At 47.1% G+C, this 18,852-nt stretch overlaps 1 long non-coding RNA gene across 1 annotated transcript; it reads left to right on the top strand.

Annotated features, from left to right (window-relative positions):
• Nucleotides 1-2,712: 2,712 nt before the first annotated feature.
• Nucleotides 2,713-6,014, top strand: LOC138283404 (uncharacterized). The gene is made up of 3 exons (XR_011201238.1): nucleotides 2,713-2,786; nucleotides 3,611-3,715; nucleotides 5,725-6,014. It is a non-coding gene; the product is annotated as an uncharacterized lncRNA (long non-coding RNA).
• The last annotated feature ends 12,838 nt before the right edge of the window (nucleotides 6,015-18,852 follow it).

Below are 18,852 nucleotides of genomic sequence, written 5' to 3' on the forward strand. Positions count from 1 at the left end.
CTAGGGGCATAACCAGGCCCATACTGGTTTGTAGCTACCACCCCACTATTTTTTTTTATTCCCTGGCATCTAGTAGACTTTCTGGCCCCGGGGTGTGGATTGGGGGTAATTGCCCCATCTGCCCACTGGTGGGCAGAACAACTTTGACCTCATTTATTTGGGGTGGGGTATGGCCATACCTCCACCCTCTTATTTTGAAAAAAAAAATCTTCCCTGGTGGGCTTTCTGCCCCCCTTTGGGGGTAGATGGGCCTTCCAAAAATAGGCTGATCTACTCCCATCGGGGGCAGATATGGGCAACAGTAATGTGCCCCCATGGGGATCGACCCTTGCCCAAGGGGCTGCCCCCCCCAAACAAAACACACACATACACACACTCCAATCCCTGGTGCCTAAGTGGTTTCTGCCCCTGGGGGCAGATTGGCCAAATATAAATAGTCCGATCAGCCCCCAAGGGAAGCAGAAATAGCCTAAAATAAATTTGCTCCTCCAGGGGAGCGACCCTTGCGTAAGGGGTTGCTCCCCTTGCATGAAATAGGTGCAAGAAAAAATCCCTGTTGTCTAGAGGTTTCTGCCCCCCTTGGGGGCAGATTGGCCTAATAAAAACAATAAAAAAATAAAGTAAACAAAAAAATATATATATCCCTGGTGTCTAGGGGGTTCAAGATCGACCTAAATATAATAGGCCGATCTGCCCCCAGAAGGGACAGAAAAGGCCTACAAATATTTTCTCCTCCTGGGGAGTGGCCCTTGCCTAGGGGGGCACTCCCTTTATGTATAAATATAAATAAACAACATTTCTCTGGTGTCTAGTGGTTTCTGCCCCCCTTGAGGGCAGATGGCCTAATAAAAATAGGCTGATCTACCCCCAAGGGGGGGGGGAGGAAATCTGGGAACCAGCAGCAGGCCAGCACATCAGGGTCCTTGAAGCAATGTGACAGTTCTTATTGTGACCCAGCAAGTCACAGGTAAGTACAACACACAAGTCAGTCGAATAGCAGTTCCTCCTGGCAACATAACAGTTCCTTCTGGCAATGTGCAGTCTGTAGAGCGAGCAGCATCTGGTTACAAGTCTACACAGTGTCTAAAAACATGGGGTCCCAGCCCAAGTACTTTTATTGGATCTAGGGGCAAATTCAAAAGAATCTTAGAAGTGCACAACACCCCCTTTGGCCCCAGCCCTGGCTCTAGACATCAGTAGGGAGAGAACAATGCCTTTTTTTGTGAGGGCAGGACGCAGCCTATACAAATGTAAGTACTCCCCACCCCCCTCTCTCTAAGACTAGGAAGACCATTCAGTATGCAGATGTAATCCTGTTACACCTCCACCCTCCCTGTGTGATGGCTGTCTGTAAGTATGCACATAGCCCAGCTGTCACTCTACCTTAGAAAGTCATGGATTGTAGCCAGGCTGAAAAGTAGGCCTGAGCAGAGTTTGCGTAGAGACCTATGCGGAGCTATGCGGAGTCAGGAAGAAAGTCCGTCACGCTACATGGAGTTCCACTAGCGAGCGGAGTTTTTTGCCACACCTGTTCACGTGACGTTTAAGGTCACTGGCAACTCGAAGTTGTACCTCGTGTTGGAATTCTAACGCTAGCGGCACCACGCCGTTAGCATGGGCACAGCCATCTTGTTTTTTTTGCTTGTTATGGGGTCTTGTTTATATCCTGTCTATATCTCTCCCATTCCCCACTTTCAAAACATATTTTCCCATAGTTTCTTTTTATTATATTACCTTTTCTCTTTCTCTTTTTATATTTTAACTTGTGGATGGCGGCGACTTCAAGGGGTGCAGCCTCGCACCATTTTTTCTGAGGTTCATGTGACAGCCTGGGTGTTCCTTGTGCAGCTCCACCTCCCTTCCAGCTTGTCAGCAGGCGACAGGCCCTGTTCTGTGTATGGCCTTTGGGAGCGCCAGTAGCACAAGGAAAGGGTACGCCAGGCTGTGAGCTTCAGCTGTGGGGCCCGGCGCTCCCAGCAACAGCTGACCCACAGGTGGGCCGAAATTCTCGATCCGGAGACAGACATGCTCAACCTGCTAGGCATCAAGGTTGCGAGGTTCTGTAAGTAAAAATGTATGCTAATAGTTTTTTCCTAAATAGCAAACATGTTGCTCACACTTAGGTACGTTAACTTTATGTTACAAATATAATATTATGTGAACATCATCTAAACAGGTGCTCAGCGCTACCAAATTGTCCTTCTTTTTGGCGCTTGCTTGGGCTGATTAAGAACTAATGCAGAGGTTCCTCCTGTGTCCTGTCAAAGATAGTCATCGTTAATATATTAGTATTAGTGATTTTGCATGTTCTCTCACTTCTCTGTGCCTTTCTTATTTGTAGCTCACACAGTGCCAATTGGCAAGCAATTTCCCAGTGATGTGTACTAGTTTTTCATGCATCCAATCTAATGCATTGAGAGATTGAGAATGAGATGAGAACTGTGAAAATTATTCATTGCAAGTTATTAGTAATTCCAAAATGTAGTTTAGGATATTAGTAATAGGGTTAGGAAATTAGAAATAGGAGGATGGTCCTTGATACTAATATTATTATTATACATGCCCACTGAACCTCTGATGTAGAAATGTTACTGTGTTTGCCTTTTCATCAGAAAAAAAGTAATATTCTTGGAGAGACTATTTAAAAACAGTACCACTAATCTTTTCTAAAAAATCTTCTTACATCATCCAGCATCAGGGGCAGGAGGAGGGCTGTTGTTGAGGCTGGCAAGGCAGCTGAAGGTGGTGCCTCCACAGGTGCGGGGCAGATGGGTCTGCTGGCCCAGGTAAGTGATCATATTGTTGTTAATATTAATATTTATTTCCCTAACTTTTACCGCTCTACCCTTAGACTTATTTTCTACCTTTTTACTGTGCCTGTCTCCTTTTTTTTTTTCCAACTCCATCTCGATTTATCTGTTTTGTAAAATCTTCTTATCCCTGCAAATTCCTATTTACTTATTTTCTATACTTGAAGTTTATTTACTTTGAACTGTCTGGCTATGATAGTCTGTCTTTAGCTTCCTTTCTTCTGCTTTGTCAGTGAGCTTTCCCTCTCCGCTTATGTATTATCTTGTGGAGTGGTGGTGAGGCTCAGAGAACACATGTACTGAACACTACATTCCAATGTAAGGTATTCTGCACATGTTTTCTGAGAAGGCATTCTTTTTCTTGCTCTAGCTCAATTATTAAAAAAAAACTTAAAAGGGTGTTTTTGAACATGGTCATGTACTTGTTTGTACCCTCCAATGTTGTGTACGTATTAGTAGTGTACTAGCAGTTGATGACCGTGCACCATGGTTGGAAGTATGAGGAGGATGGCTCCATTGCATTTGCCAACCAAGACCATATGTCCTTCATTGACCAATTATTGCACCTTTTTATTTCTGGTGAAAAACTCAGATTCATCAATAGCTAGTTCAGCACCTCTTTACTTGAGTACCTGGCATTTAATACCTTTCCAAACAACAAAATGCCCAACTGATATTTTGATAGAAGAGAATCTGTAATCGAAATATGGTGATGTTTTACTTGGTTGTATTTTGCTATTAGAAAAAAACAATAGGTGGAGGCGTATGTGGCGTCTAAATTGTATATTTGTTTTTCCTAGCCGCACTGACCACCAGTGCCGGGGCCAGCAGCGACAGCGCCAGTGTCGACGCAGCTGTGGGAGTGGATGAGGGGGGAGTCTCTGCAGCAGCAGAGGCGGGCTGTGGTGAGTCCTATTGCTTGCTTATTGACAATTAGTGATATAGTCACTACAAGGGTGTACTAGTGTTGTTGACTCACTCGTCAATACCCTGCTTTTGTACAAGCAGCGGGAGCTAAGTAAGTATTGGGCTCTTCTATCACAACTCAGCAGACTGAGGTTTATAAAATGAACTTGAACTCTGATGTGTTTTAGAAAATTGAAAAAAGGATGGAAGTAGAATGAATGAGTGAAATATGATGAGTGAAAGGATGTGTATGTGGATGAAGGGGTGCATAGTAATAATCATATAGGTGGGTGATGAAGAGGATGATGATAGGATGCATATGTGGATGAAGGATGGATAAAAGGGTACATGAGTGAAGGATGCCAGCCCAGGTGGGTGAAAGGGTATGGGTGAAAGGATTCAATTTCTGGATGGGTGAACGGACTCCCTGTGTGGATTAGATCTCTTGGATGGGTGAATGGGTAAAAGGATGAATGGGTGGTTATTGTGTAAATGTATGATGGCGAAAGGTTAGAGAGCCATGTTTGGAATATGGATACTTTTAAATGGTGACGGACTGGATAAGAGAATGTAAAGCTTAGCTTAAATGTTTTATATCAAAGCCAAGGGTGAAGAAGAATCAGAGTACTAGAAGGAGACGTGCAATGATGAATAGATAAATGCTTGGAATGAAGAAACAAGGGAGCTCTTCTAGATAGGGGCATTCTCCTCACCTACTTTACTTGCTTGGAATGTTTTTTATCAAAAGATTGATGCAAAGGTTTGGATGGTATTTCAGAATATTCCCTTGACTCACAGTATTTTTAAAGCGAGGCAGGTAATAAATACCCCAGCATCCATTAACTATCGACTCCCTCCCTCGCTATGGCCTTTCATCAGTGCCACCCACGATGACCTAACAGCTGCATGGTTCAATTCGGCAGAAACGACACTGCAAAGTTGGCTGTGCAATATGCGTCTGTCAGCTTAAGTTAAGTTAATGGGTCAAACACTTATCATTGCATGGCAATGCTTAAAAAAGGTTTGTTTCCCTTTCCTCCCAGTGCCCACTGTGTCAGTCACTCCCTCGTACTTCACTCCATTAATCTTTCTTAAGTTCTGTCCCACACTTCTGAATAATTTGAAAAATTCAATCTTTGGTTGTACAGATTTTTCAAGCCATGTGATGAATATAATTCATTATGACTTCCATAATGGATTTGCTTCTCTTCTAATTTTCCCTTTCAACATTTGACAACCACAGTGAGTCACACCACTAGCCAGAATTTAGGCACATGATGATGAGGAACTGATTAATCTGGAAAGTGTGTACTCTACCTACCAATCCTAATCCACTCTACCTTACCCTGCAGTTGAGTACATTAAGAAGATTCCTTTCCTTACTGCAAAGCAAATGTATTTTTTCTGGGAAAAAAGTAGGTATTACAATGTGTGGTGGAGGAGGGGCATGAGGACAGTGGATAAAGTAGTCCAGAAGTAAGTGCCTTGATTTTCCTGAGTGGGACAGTCTGTGACGATGCGAATGCGCCACATACAATCTAAAACCCGTTCCTTAATCCTTTTCCTGTACTGCAGTGCATCGCTTCTTCCGCCGCCTACTTATGGCAGACAGGATGGCTGCATGATTGATTATATTATGTGGCGTGTTTCATTCTTATTATCGGCCTTGTAGTCCAGGTACAAAGAAGAACAGGGCCATTGGAATAAAACAATTTTCTAGTACAGCTGTCCCAGCTGCAGACAGTAACGAGTAAGACTATGGCACCAGCTGAGCTAGCAATGCCACCATTAATTTAGCACAACAGTAGAGAGAATACCTGTACTCCATAGTGCATTTAATGGCTGTGATCACCTTAAAATTGAATGGCCTGAGGTGACCACCAAATGTACTGCTACTGTGCCACTACACTACATGAATTTAAACAAGTGCTTTGCTCAGAGGATTGTTTACAATTTCTCTTTTTTCTTTCTTGATATGGCTATTACTGCTGTTTCACTATCTGCGCAGGAAATAGCAGCCCGGCTGCAACGGACAAAGCTGGAGGCCATTTGGGCGAGTACCAGCAGCTGGTGGTCCTCGAGGAAGAGGAGGAGGTGGTGGCAGGAGCAGTGGCTGCTGCCGGTGCTCAGGGCCCCAGCGAGGCCCCAGTGCCTCCAACCCATCAACACCCACGCCGCAGTGCCAGGGCAGCCGCCCGCCGTATTATCCGTGCTTCCGCCCCTCAGAGACCGTCTTCCAACGGCACTTCCTGCGGAGGCTGGCGCAGTTAGAGGCCCATCAGGCATGTGTGGAGGGGCTACTCAGGAGAATCCTGGCCCGCCTTTTGTGCCCTCCTCTGCCCCCTTTTTAGCCTTTTATTTTGGTGGCTGGGACTTGTGGTTGGAGAGGGTGGGAATGGGTTTGTGAAGGACTATTCTTTTTTTAACATTGGACAATTGGACATTTTCTGTTTTGAATATTGTTTGGGTAAAGCCACGTTTCTTTGGGGAAAGGGATGGGCAAGTTGTGGGTGGAAGGGGTGGGTATTTATTTATTATTTTTGTTAGGAATGGGGTTAAACAAATAGTTATTTACAGTTCTTTTTGCCTAAAATCTTTTTTTGTGGTGTTTTACTTCACTCTGTTGCCCTTAAGCAGCGTGTTTTCAAAATCTACTGATAGTGTATTCATGTTAGCGCACCATGTTTTACAAATCTGCTGATAGTGAATAACAATTATTTATGTAGTTAGGTAACCTTGTCTCAATACTCTTCTAGTCTCTGCGGTGCATTCTTCAACATTTGACCCACATGAGTGGGGTGGAGAGATGTGCCAGTGACAATTTTATCGCTTAAACTAAAGGTACAACAATGCTCCATAATTATCTTACCTGAACGGATGAAGCCAGGGCTGCGTGGTTTCTCAAGGTAACATGGTGGTAGTAGTAGTACCATGCTAGCGCACTAACAGTGAAGGCATCAGAAGCGAGGTCCGACTCCACCTAGGTGAACTGAAATGAAGATCCTGCAAACTGAGCTGAGGTTGCTTCTACCACATCCACCCCACCAAGTGTGAGATTAATCAATGGTGTAATTTGTGAAGTAACATCTCAACCAATCGCACAGCCCGGTGGAAGAGGGTTAGGGATTTGATGAATGAATAGGAAAAGGGATTTTGGGAAAGGTGTGACAAAAAGAGAAACACAACACACACAAACACAATATTCACCTGGGAAATGATCAGCAGCTTGTTGTGGGAGGAATAGAAAAACATGAATATGACAAGGATAACTTAACATTCTGCAAGCCCCAGTGAGACCCAAGTTGTATATATCTAAAAATGTTCGGTCAGCTATGTTTGCAAAATAGTACAGATAAAAATTAATCTTGGGGTGATAACACACACAGTTCTAAAAAAAAGAATATTCAAAGAAAAATTATACGAGTCTGTATTGCCAAATTGGGTGGTGCATCTGCAGTCTTCTGGGATTGCCCCGTCAATCTTCTTGGGTGCCAGCCTGAAGCGGTTCAATAAGGTAAGCATGAGTGTTATGGTGCAGGAGCAGAGAAGGCCGTGGATTGTAAAACAGAAATTATTATCATCATGATATTAGAATAAAGAAGTATGGAATGGAAGGTAAGCTTCATGAGGAGTAGTGGACCAAGAAGACTCAGAGGTGGCAGAGCAAGAGCAAAGACCTTTGCGATCATCCACCAACAATCGAAGACAAGTGTCAGCATTTATCGGGATGATCTAACTCGCTAATGTCATGCTCATCATAACATATAGCCTAGAGCACTGCATAATGTGACATTATCATCGATAACATGTCTGTCTCCTCCAGTTTCCTACAACATGCCTCCACCCAACTACATATTTTCAAGTTTGAACCAGCTAGCAGACACACACAGCAGCACTGCATTTTCCAAATCAAGTAATTGACGCACCTCTCACCACCAGTGCACAGAATGGAAAAGACCTCTTACATCACTCCTGTTGATTTCCATGAAGTTCATAACTTCCTTCTTCTGGCAGTTGTTTAAGTTGTTAAATCACGCTCTGATTCCTTCCAACATACTCCAGTCCAGACTCTGATTAACAATTATTATGTCCAACTCCATACCAACTGCTCCCGAGAGTCACAGTCTCACGACCCTATTGAGATAGAGCGACCAATAACTGTTTCACAACCAGAGAAACATTGAGTATTTTTTATTTTCTGGACTAGATCTTTGTTTGTTAGCTAAATGGACTGGTCGGGTCTTCTTTGACAAATGTGACCCAGAAAGCAGAGCATCAGGAAACAAAGCAGTGTGAAAATGCCAGCAAACATATTTCAGTAGGTGTAAAAAGGGAAGGGGAAAAAATTACCTTGAGGAAAAAAATGATCACCAATTATTATGTTTATGCCAACAACATTGTAAATCGATCACAATGCAAACACAAGCCAGTGTAATATATTTAATTAATACAAACACCCACTATCACTATCTGCCACCACTACACAAGATGAGTCACAAAAACCATCTCAATTCTCAGCATTGAAACAAGTATCTGTCCTATCAATCATTGAGGCATATATAGCATTACTTACCTGTTCCAATCAAGCATAGTGTCACATTGCTGATCCTCTTGCATTCAGGAAATGAAACACATATTGGCCAATAAGTTGAAAATCAAATGTCTGGGGCAGTCCCGCTAGGGAACAAACGAAAGCATAGGCACGAAATGGGGGCAGGCATTGTCTCGCTAATCTTCTTGAAGTGATTTTGGTGGGTTTGGGGGCTTCTTCAATGCACACTGGTCCATCTAAAATTCGGCTATACATGTGCCTAAAACTGTTGCAGTTCATTAGTCATTTAGACAGAAACTAACAATATACAATAATAAGGTTCCCATAGCTAGCTATTTTTTTTTCTCAAAGTGATTCATAGTAGAAAGTAGAAAGCTCTGTGGTACCCCAGGTCTAATCAGGGAAGTAGAGTTGGTCCTCAGACTTAGGTGGTTCACCCAACAGTTGGTCAGCTAACACACTACCATGACCTGAGTCTGACCAATCATCAACCTCATCCACCTCCTGTTGTACTTCAGGTATTCTGTAATTTGGTGGTATAAAGTGCTGATTCATTTTGATCATGCAGCTGAAGAGATGTCCATGTGGTCGTGAGTGTGGTCACGCGTCACGTCGAGCACAGGCCTTCTGTCTGGCAGTACTGTGGGTGATGTCTCATTATCTCCGTGCACCTAAAAGCAAAGATGCAAGAAGGATCAGTGAAACGTGGCATTGTTGTTGCAGTCTCATTAGCAGTAGAAACAAACAATATCATAGAATGGTTACTTAAATAAAGCTATAATAATTATGAAAAACAGTGTTTGCATTCATAAAAACAACACACCAACATTAATTTTCATTAGCGTGCATAGTCATGAAGGATAAGAAAGAGCAACAACTACAACATACAGAATGTAACTGTTAGCGTCATCTGTCTGCATCAAGTTGACATGTGGCACTCAGGGAGGTGCTAGTGACAAATGGAATAATAATAATCCTTGAATAATCAAATGATATGTAATGTAGTGCAACTGTACGCCTATGGCAGACATGGGACTAATGGGGAAAATTGGGGAAAAAATAAATTAAAAAAAATTTAATTGTTTTTTTTAAACCGAAAAGCAAGAAAAAATGTTTACAAAAAATAAATATTTGTATTATTATTAGACCTGATATTATAGCATTAAATAAAATTAAGGTTGTGAAAAATTTTAGAAGAAAAGGATAAAAATTTTAAATCTGACAATCGCTGATGTACTAGGGGAAGGGAACTAGTATGAAAAACCACAGGGATTTGGGAGGCAAGGAGTGTTGGAGGTGAAAAATACAAAAAAAAGTATATTATAAAATATTTAAAAAATGCTCATACAGTACATTTAGTAATAAGCGTCATTGACCTATCAGGCCTGAAGAAACAAACAAAATGGCCGCCAGCCACATGGTCAAAAAACAACCAGCAAGAAGGCATGGCCACCACCACAAAGAAGAGCACATGCAGCTCGAAAGCACACTGGCTGCCTACACAAACTGGCCACCAGCCACATGGTCAAACAACAACCAGCAAGCAGACACAGCCACCACAACAAGAAGAACACATGCATCCCGAAAGCACACTGGATGCCTACACAAAATGGCCACCAGCCACATGGTCAAACAATAACCAGCAAGAAGGCATGGTGACCACAACAAAGAAGAACACATGTAGGCCTGAAGCACACTGGCTGCCTACAGAAAATGGCCTCCAGCCACATGGTCAAACAACAACCAGCAGGGAGGCATGGCCACCACAACAAAGAAGAACACATGCAGCCCGAAAGCACACTGGCTGAACTACACAAAATGGACACCAGCCACATGGTCAAACAATAACCAGCAAGGAGGCATGGTCACCACAACAAAGAAGAACACATGTAGGCCTGAAGCACACTGGCTGCCTACACAAAATGGCCGCCAGCCACCTGGTCAAACAACACCAGCAAGGAGGGCTTGGCCACCACAACAAAGAAGAACACATGCAGCCCGAAAGCACACTGGCTGCCTACATAAAATGCCCACCAGCCACATGGTCAAACAACAACCAGCAAGGAGGCAGGGACACCACAACAAAGAATACATGCAGCCTGAAAGCACATAGGTTGCCTACACAAAATGACCGCAAGCCACATGGTCAAACAACAACCAGCAAGGAGGCACGGCTACCACAACAAAGAAGAGCACATGCATCCCGAAAGCACACTGACTGCCTACACAAAATGGCCGTCAGCCACATGTCAAACAACAACCAGCAAGGCCACCACAACAAAGAAAACCACATGCAGGGCCACTGGCTGCCTAAACAAAATGGCTACCAGCCACATTAAACAACAAGCAGAATGAATGGAAAACAAAAAAACACATATATTTATAGGAATATAATTTTGACCACACAAAAAAGGCCCCTGGCCACATGGCATGGGGAACAAAGACAAATGGTGGCCTATGACAAACACTCTCATGCATTGACCAGACAAAGAAGGCACTGGTACAGGAGAAAAAAACACCATTAAGTCAGTATTAGTAATTCCAAAAACTAAAATTAAAGGGACCAAAAAAACGTTACAACAACAGCACACATCATATAAAGGCATGCATTAAGTACTGTATAACCCCGTATACTGTTTGCACATAAAAAAAAGTGAAATACCACCAAACAACATTTTGTTACCTTTAATCCATTGGCATCCATGCTGTTTCAGTTCCAAAGACACCATAGTTGTTTTTCATTATGCACCCATGACTAGTACTGGGCCTACAGCTGGAAGGGCTATTACATTAGCAGGCTACGCCACTTAACATTAACATTCAATTTAATGAATATTGCAAATTACAAAACAAAACAGAGCAAATGTCTTACACTGTTAAACATTTTTACTTTGTAGAACAAAAACGACAGATAAAAATATAACTAGGCCACAAATGCAGGCCACCCACCAACATAAATTTAACAAAACAAAGAAAAGTACTGATGAACCCTGGGGCATACCCCCTATTTAATAAACTAGTTGTGCAATCCCCTTATACAAGTGTTTTTAATTTACTTATGAAAACTCAAATACAACAGACCTTAAATCCAATAATATATCCAGGAGACAAAAAAAGTGTTCCATCCAGCTCGAAATCTAAGTGAAAAGTGACCAGGAGATGAACAAAGCAGTGGGAGGAGCCTGCTGAACAGGAACAGGAAGTTGGAGTCTCTGGGGTACTGCCTGTTGTTAGGAAAAAAAAAGTACTCCCCACACAACAATATCAACGCGAACGATCAATTAGAGAAGATTGTTCACTTGAAGTTGTAGTTTTGAGCTGCTTCGCCAGGTTGCAGCCTCAGTCAGTCGCACTCACTCGCACTCTCCTACGTCAAAAAAGGTGCACTGGAAGTCACTGGTGTGGCGCTAACTCTTGCGAGAAGGTAAAAAATCTTGTTTGTGATCACGAGAGAGTGGAAGTCTTTCATCTCACATCCGGCAAGGATAATGACAGAGAGATGGCTCGGCCCTTACTGTTCAAAGTGTTAGCTGCCCCGAAGGTAGGGTCTAGTTGCTCTCCCGGGAGCAACATATCAGGCCAGTATTGGTAGTAGTGAAGATGGAGTTAGTAATGGGTGGTGGGGTCAGATTGGGATGGAGGGCAGTCGGACATGGGACGATGGGCCGGCGCCTAAGAATCACCTGTGGGCTGGATCTTTTTAAGCCCTCAGTCAGCCAGCCCACAGAGCCTTGTTATTGTTGCCAGCCTCCACAAGGGCACTGGAATGTGGGGCAGGCTGGCTGTCAGGGCAGTGGCTTTCATCACTAAGCCTGCCGTCGCAAAATTGAGCTTGGTCCCTGTGGGGCTGCCAAAACCCCAAAAGCAGTGTTCCTCACCTGCCAGGCTCTCAACGGAGGCTGGGACAGGAAGAGCAAACCAGCCTTGCTGGGGCGGGGGAGGGGGTAGTGGCAGGTGGTATGCCCTTTAGGCCATATTCACTTCAGCCCCCACTGCACCCCCACTTCTGAAGCCACTCCAGAAGCTTTGCTCTTTGCTTTTTTCCTCCTTTGCCAGACCACAACCCTCAGGCTATAGTGGGCTGGGGAGGGGGTGAGTGGGAAGCAGCCTTCCTGGGGCCAGTTGTTGCTCTGGCTGTAGGGTAATTCTCACTTTACCCCTATGGGGCCTGGCCCAGCCCAAAAGCAGTCCCTTTTCCCTGGCCCCTCCCTTACTGGGCCTTGACATCACATTCAGGCCTTGGTGGATGGGGAGGGAGGGCGTATGCAGGGGCTTTGCTGGGGCCGTGATGTTGTCACCTCAGCGCCTTTCAGGGTTTAGGCTGGGGGAGTGTGAGTCTGGGGACACTGGTGTGTTTTGCATAGGCTTTGCTGTTGTGAGTCCACCTTGACCAGTGCTGCCAACTTGGGAACTTGGGAACTAAGTCCCAGCGTTAGCTTAACGTCCTGTGATTCTGGTCAAATCACTTAGGCGGTCATTCTGACCGCGGCGGGCGGCGATTGCCGCCCGCCATGCGGTCACCGCCGAATGGCCGCTCCGCGGTCAGTAGACCGTGAAAATCTGTATGGGGCCCTGTTAGGGGGCCCCTGCACTGCCCATGCCCATGCCCACGGCGGTTCCCCTTTTCTGACCGCGGCTTTACCGCCGCGGTCAGAATAGCCCTGGAAGCACCGCCAGCCTGTTGGCGGTGCTTCCGCTGCCCTCCGCCCTGGCGGTCAGAGACCGCCAGGGTTGGAATGAGGGCCTTAATCTCCAGAGGCCTAAAATAAAAAACGAATTTTATCTCCTGTAATGCAGCTGGTGCTCATGTAAATCACCTCAATGCCCTTGGGACGAGTTCATACTATATAAAACTATTAAAAAAATAAAAAGCAATCTGCCATTGTTCATGTTTTACAATTCGGCAAAGGCAGTAGCATGATAATTAAAGAGGAATATTTTTATATAAAAACCTTTTTTTTTTTTAAATGCCTGTTTTGTCTTTGTTAATTTGATCAGTCATGCATTATTAAGGCAGCTTTAAAAATCATTATAAAGTGCATTTGCCTTACGTTTACTGTTCAAAGTACATACTGATTAGGGGACAAATGCTGGATTCAGATGATTTTCTTCCTTTTTCTATGGGACCGGACATTAGAATACCCATCAGATCGGGTGTTGAGGCCCTTGGAACATTATATTTCACGTTGCCTCCTGGCCAAAATGCAGTGGTTTTAGTTTTTACCCATGTTACTGGCTATAAAAAACTAAGGCCCATATTTATACTTTTTGATGCAAACAAGCGCTGGTTTGTATAAAAAAAATTACCGCCGGCTAACGCCATTCCTACGCGCCATGCGGGCGCCGTATTTAAGGAATGACGTTAGCCGGTGCTGCGGACTGGTCAGAGTAAAAAAAATGACTCAAACCAGACAGCGCCGGCGTAGGGGAAAATGGGGATTGTGCGTCAAAAAATGGTGCAAGTCAGGTTTGAGGCAAAAATCATGCCTCAAACCGGACTTGCGCCATTTTTTGACACACAACCCCCATTGAAATGACTCCTGTCTTAGCAAAGACAGGAGTCATGCCCCCCTGCCCAATGGCCATGCCTAGGGGACTTTTGTCCCCTGGGAATGGTCATTGGGCACAGTGGCATGTAGGGGGCTCAAATTAGGCCCTCCCTATGCCACTTAATGGTGTCCTCCAGGGGTGGGCGAGGGTGGCAGGGGGTGTCCCTGGGGACAGGGAAGGGCACCTCTCGACTTCTTCCATGGTCAGAGACCATGGAAGTGAGCCCACAGGTCCCTTAACGCCTGTTCTCACCCAGGCGTTAAAAAACGGCGCACATCAGGCTGTGCGCCGTTTTTTAAGGCCCGCCCCCTCCTGTGTGTCAAAATGACGCAGGAGTATAAATAAGGCGCACAGGCCTTAAAGTCATTTTTGGGCGGGAACGCCTACCTTGCATGTCATTAACGCAAGGCAGTTTCCCGCATCCAAAAAATGACGCACACTGAGGAATTTTGATGTCCGCGGGCTCGGGCATCAAAGTTTAAATATGGTGCACGGTTTGCGCCGAATGTGCGTCAAAATTGTTGATGCACATTCAGCGCAAAAAGAGTATAAATATGCCCCTAAAGCTGATAGTTGCCATTGTGGCCCATGTACAATGGGCCAATGTCAGGCAAACAGTGCTGCAGGCAAAAACACATTTTCCCATAGCATTGAATATCTTTACACGGTTCCTGTCTGTGTTCATTGCACCCTTAACTGTTTTGCTTTTTAACTGTTTGATTCATTTCCCACAAACGAGAAGGTTACATAGGTGGTCATTATGAAATTGGCGGTGACTGTTAAAGTGCCGGTAATGCCGCCAACAGGCTTGCAGTAATTACCGCCAAATTATGACCATGGCGGTGATTACTTCCATAGACAGCCAATGTACCACACCAACCGCCAGAGTGTCAACACCACTGACCACAGCATTAGCTATCAATAGCCAGGCAGAAGACAAAGTACCTCCCACTATATTAAGACAATGCAAACTGCCACGATTTCCGGGGCGGTACTAACGCCATCAAAAGCCTGGCGGAAATAGAACACAAAAGACGAAAGACTCACCATCAGAGACACAGAGAAGATCAAAGCTGCCATGGAACCGGAACTTCGGCGGTGATTCTAACCGCGGCGGGCGGCGGTAGCCGCCCGCCATGCGGTTACCGCCAAATGACCGCACCGCGGTCACAAGACCGCAGCGGCCATTCTGGCTTTCCCGCTGTGCTGGCGGGCGACTGCCAAAAGGCCGCCCACCAGCACAGCGGGAAAGACCCAGCAACGATGAAGCCGGCTCTGAATGGAGCCGGCGGAGTTGCTGGAGTGCGACGGGTGCAGTAGCACCCGTCGCGAATTTCAGTGTCTGCTAGGCAGAGGCAGACACTGAAATTCTTTTTGGGGCCCTCTTACGGGGCCCCGCGGCACCCCCTACCACCCCCACCCGCCAGGAACAGGATGGCGGTAGGGGGTGTCAGAATCCCCATGGCGGGGGAGCGCGCTCCGCCGCCATGGAGGATTCTCAAGGGCAGCGGAAAGTCGGCGGTACACCGCCGACTTTCCGTTTCTGGCTGCGGCTGAACCGCCGCGGTCAGAATGCCCAGCGGTGCACCGCCAGCCTGTTGGCGGTGCTACCGCGGTCATTCGCCCTGGCGGTTTTTACCGCCAGGGTTAGAATGACCACCTTCAAGTCTTCCCCATGCTCTTCTATGCCATGCTCCACCTGGAACGCCGACTAAGATAACAACGGTGAGTACAGCCGCCTAGTATACAAGTGTGGGAGGGAGGGAGGAAAAGGAGAGTGACACACACACGCACACCAGACACAAACACACACCATACACACAACCAGCTGCAGAGGAAAAACAATGTCACAGGACCCACGTCACAATAATGCAAGGACTACAGCATTCCCGAACTGATAGTGTAATTGGATGCAAACAGCCACCATATTGTCCATATAACAAAAAATACATGATTCATTGTTCCAAAAAGGCCAATGGCCAGTCCAGAGTACAAAAGGCCCACTTGGCCACAGGGCACAGTCCAAGGCCCAACTTGTTCCCTGACGTAATCCGCACTAGACTGTGCAGGGGCATCATGTTATGAATGGCCAGGCACCTCAGGGGGGAGGGGGGCAGGGGGCACCTCAGCTGAAGTGGGGGACTTGCCCACTAGTTCTGGAAGGGGCTCCATGCCCATGACAATTAGCTGGGGTGTGCAAGGTCACAGTCTCTGAGTTGGAGGGCTTGCCCACTGGTTCTGGAGGGGCATCCATGTCCATGACAATTAGCTGGGGAGTGCAAGGTCATAGTCTCTGAGTTGGGGGACTTGCCCACTGGTTCTGGAGGGGGCTCCATGTACAACAGTCCCTGGAGGGTAGCCTACATGTCCTCTGCTGGAGGTGAGGGCTGCTGTGTCACAACTGGAGGTGAGGGTTGCTGTGTCCCAACTGAATGATAGGGCTGCTGTGTCCCATCTGGAGGTGAGGGCTGCTATGTCCCAGCTTGAGGTGGGGGCTCCTTGCCCACTGCTGTTGGAGGGGAGACCTTGCCAGGCTCAGCTTGAGGTGAGGGCTCCTTGCCCACTGAGGTTGGTGGGGACCTCTTGCCTCTCTTAGTTGGTGGAGTGGGATTCTTACCATTCTTGGCTGGTGTAGTGGGATCCTTCCCATTCTTGGCTGGTGGAGAGGGATCCTTCCCTCTGTTGGCTGGTGGAGTGGGATCCTTCCATCTCTTGGGTGGTGGAGTGGGACCCTTCCCTTTCTTGGGTATTGGAGTGGGATACTTCCCTTTCTTGCCTCCCCGACTAGGAGGTTCCTCCATTGGCCCGTGGACTGTTTGGCTGAGGTGCTGGGCTGAGTCGTTGGGACCCTGCTCTTACGGGCAGGACGGGGTGGTGGAGGGGGAGGGAAGAGGTCAAGTTGGGCAAGGAAAAGCTTCTTAGGGAAGGTGGGGTGGAATGAGGGAGGAGGGAGGGAGTGGATGTTGAGGGAGTGGTTGTTAGAGGTGTATGTCTGCTGACTTTGGGTGCAGGTGCATTGACACTGTGCTGATGTGAGGTGGATGACTGTTTGATGTCTGAGTGCATGTGTCTGTGTCTCTTGGGGGGGCAGACCGAGTGATAGAGGACACAGGGGATGCGTGGATGGATGTTGTGGAGGTGTCCTAAAGTGAGGTGTGTGTGCTGCTTGGTGTGGTGATGGTGGTGGTGGCTGTTGGTGCTGTGCATGCAGGTGTGAATGCGGATGTGACAGTGAGGGAGGAGGAGGAGGGGGAGACAGTAGAGGAAGTGGATGTGGTTGTGTGTGCAACTGTCTGTTGTTTGTGTGAGTGCTTGTTGCCTGAAGTGTGCTGCCTGTATTTGTCTCTGCCACTCTTGTGTGATGTTTTGTGTGCATGCGTGTCTGTATGTGTGCATGGGATGGGTTGGGATTGAGGAGATTGGGACTGGGAAGTGGTAGTTGGAGGGGAGACAGTAGGAACAGGGACAATGGCTGCCATCAGAGAGGAGGCTAGAGCCTGGAACGATCTCTGTTGGGCCACCAATACACCGTGAATGACCTCCAGGAATACATTGCATTTCTGCATCTGGGATGCTAGCCCCTGGATGGCATTCACAATGGTTGACTGCCCTACAGAGATGGATCTTAGGAGGTCAATAGCCTCCTCACTCAGGGCAGCAGGGCTCACTGGGGCAGGGTCTGAGGTGCCTGGGGCGAAGGAGATGACCACCCTCCTGGGTAAGCAGGCAAGGGTAACTCGATGAGGGGCTATTGGGAGGGTGGTGCTGTTACGGGGAGTGGCGGCTGTACCTGTAGCTCGGGTGGTCCCAGAGGTGTCCACCACCACCAGGGAGCTTCCATCGGAGGAGGTATCAGAGTCAGTGTTGTCACCTGTATCCGCTGTGGTGCTCCCCTCGCACTCCGTCCCACTGGTCCCCTCTGCATCGGTGGACTCTGCCTCTTGGGTCCTGTGGGATGCAACTCCCTCTTTCGCCGTTGCCCCTGCTCCTCCACCAGATTATGCTAATGCACACATGGACAGAATGACAGAAGAAAAAAGGGGGGGAGAGAGAAAGGGAGCACTGGGTCAATTACAGCAGATTGCCTTCACACACAAAGATCAGGATTGAGCACCATGCATCGCGCTGGCATTACGTTGGCTAGGTACCACAGCAAGATGAGATCAAAACACTGCCAACTGCACCCCTCCTGGGAGTGACTAAGCCGTGTCTGACATGGAATGCAACCTAGCTAGGTTACCAGATTTAGCAATACAACCATTACCCTTGAGCTGGATCACGCTGCGTTCTCTGAGCTGGCATTAAGGGGCACCCACTAACTGACATCCGCCACCAGGTTCCCATGCCACCTCCAATCATAGTTGTAACACACACTGTACTCATCCCCTTGTGGCTGCTGTGATAACCTGTGCCCATCCAGCTCAGGGTAGGCCACTGCCAGTATGCAGACCATCAGGGGGGTCAGATTCCGAGGGCCACCCACTCACTCGTTGGGAGGCCATCCCCAGCTGGGCCTCCGCGGTCTTCCGGGTCCAGCGTCTCAGGTCCTCCCACCTCTTCCTACAGTGGGTGCTCTGCCTGCTGTAGACCCCCAGGGTCCGCACGTCCTTGGCAATGGCACACCACAATCCCTTCTTCTGATGAGTGCTGACCTGCAGAGGAAACACAGACAGGAGGACACCATTACACATACAATCCAGCCTGCTACACATTTGGCCTACAAATCCCTTCCATCCCCATTGGCACACACATCACCCAGCACCCATCATGTACACCACCACCAGACATATGACCCCTCCCCGCCAAATGGCACAATACTTGCACAAACATCTCCATGCAACCTTGTCACATGCCTCGTGACCAAGGTGTACTCACCTGTTGGTCTGGAGGCCCATACACCAGCACATACTTGGGTAGGACCCCATCAGCAAGCGCTCCAACTCCTCCGAAGTGAAGGCAGAGCTTTTTCCCCAGTCACACGGGCCATGGCAGGATCCAGACAAAGGTCACAGCAGCACATGCAGTGTAGGTGTT

This window comes from Pleurodeles waltl, chromosome 3_1 (genome assembly GCF_031143425.1).
Source record: "Pleurodeles waltl isolate 20211129_DDA chromosome 3_1, aPleWal1.hap1.20221129, whole genome shotgun sequence".
In the NCBI taxonomy this organism is placed as follows: domain Eukaryota; kingdom Metazoa; phylum Chordata; class Amphibia; order Caudata; family Salamandridae; genus Pleurodeles; species Pleurodeles waltl.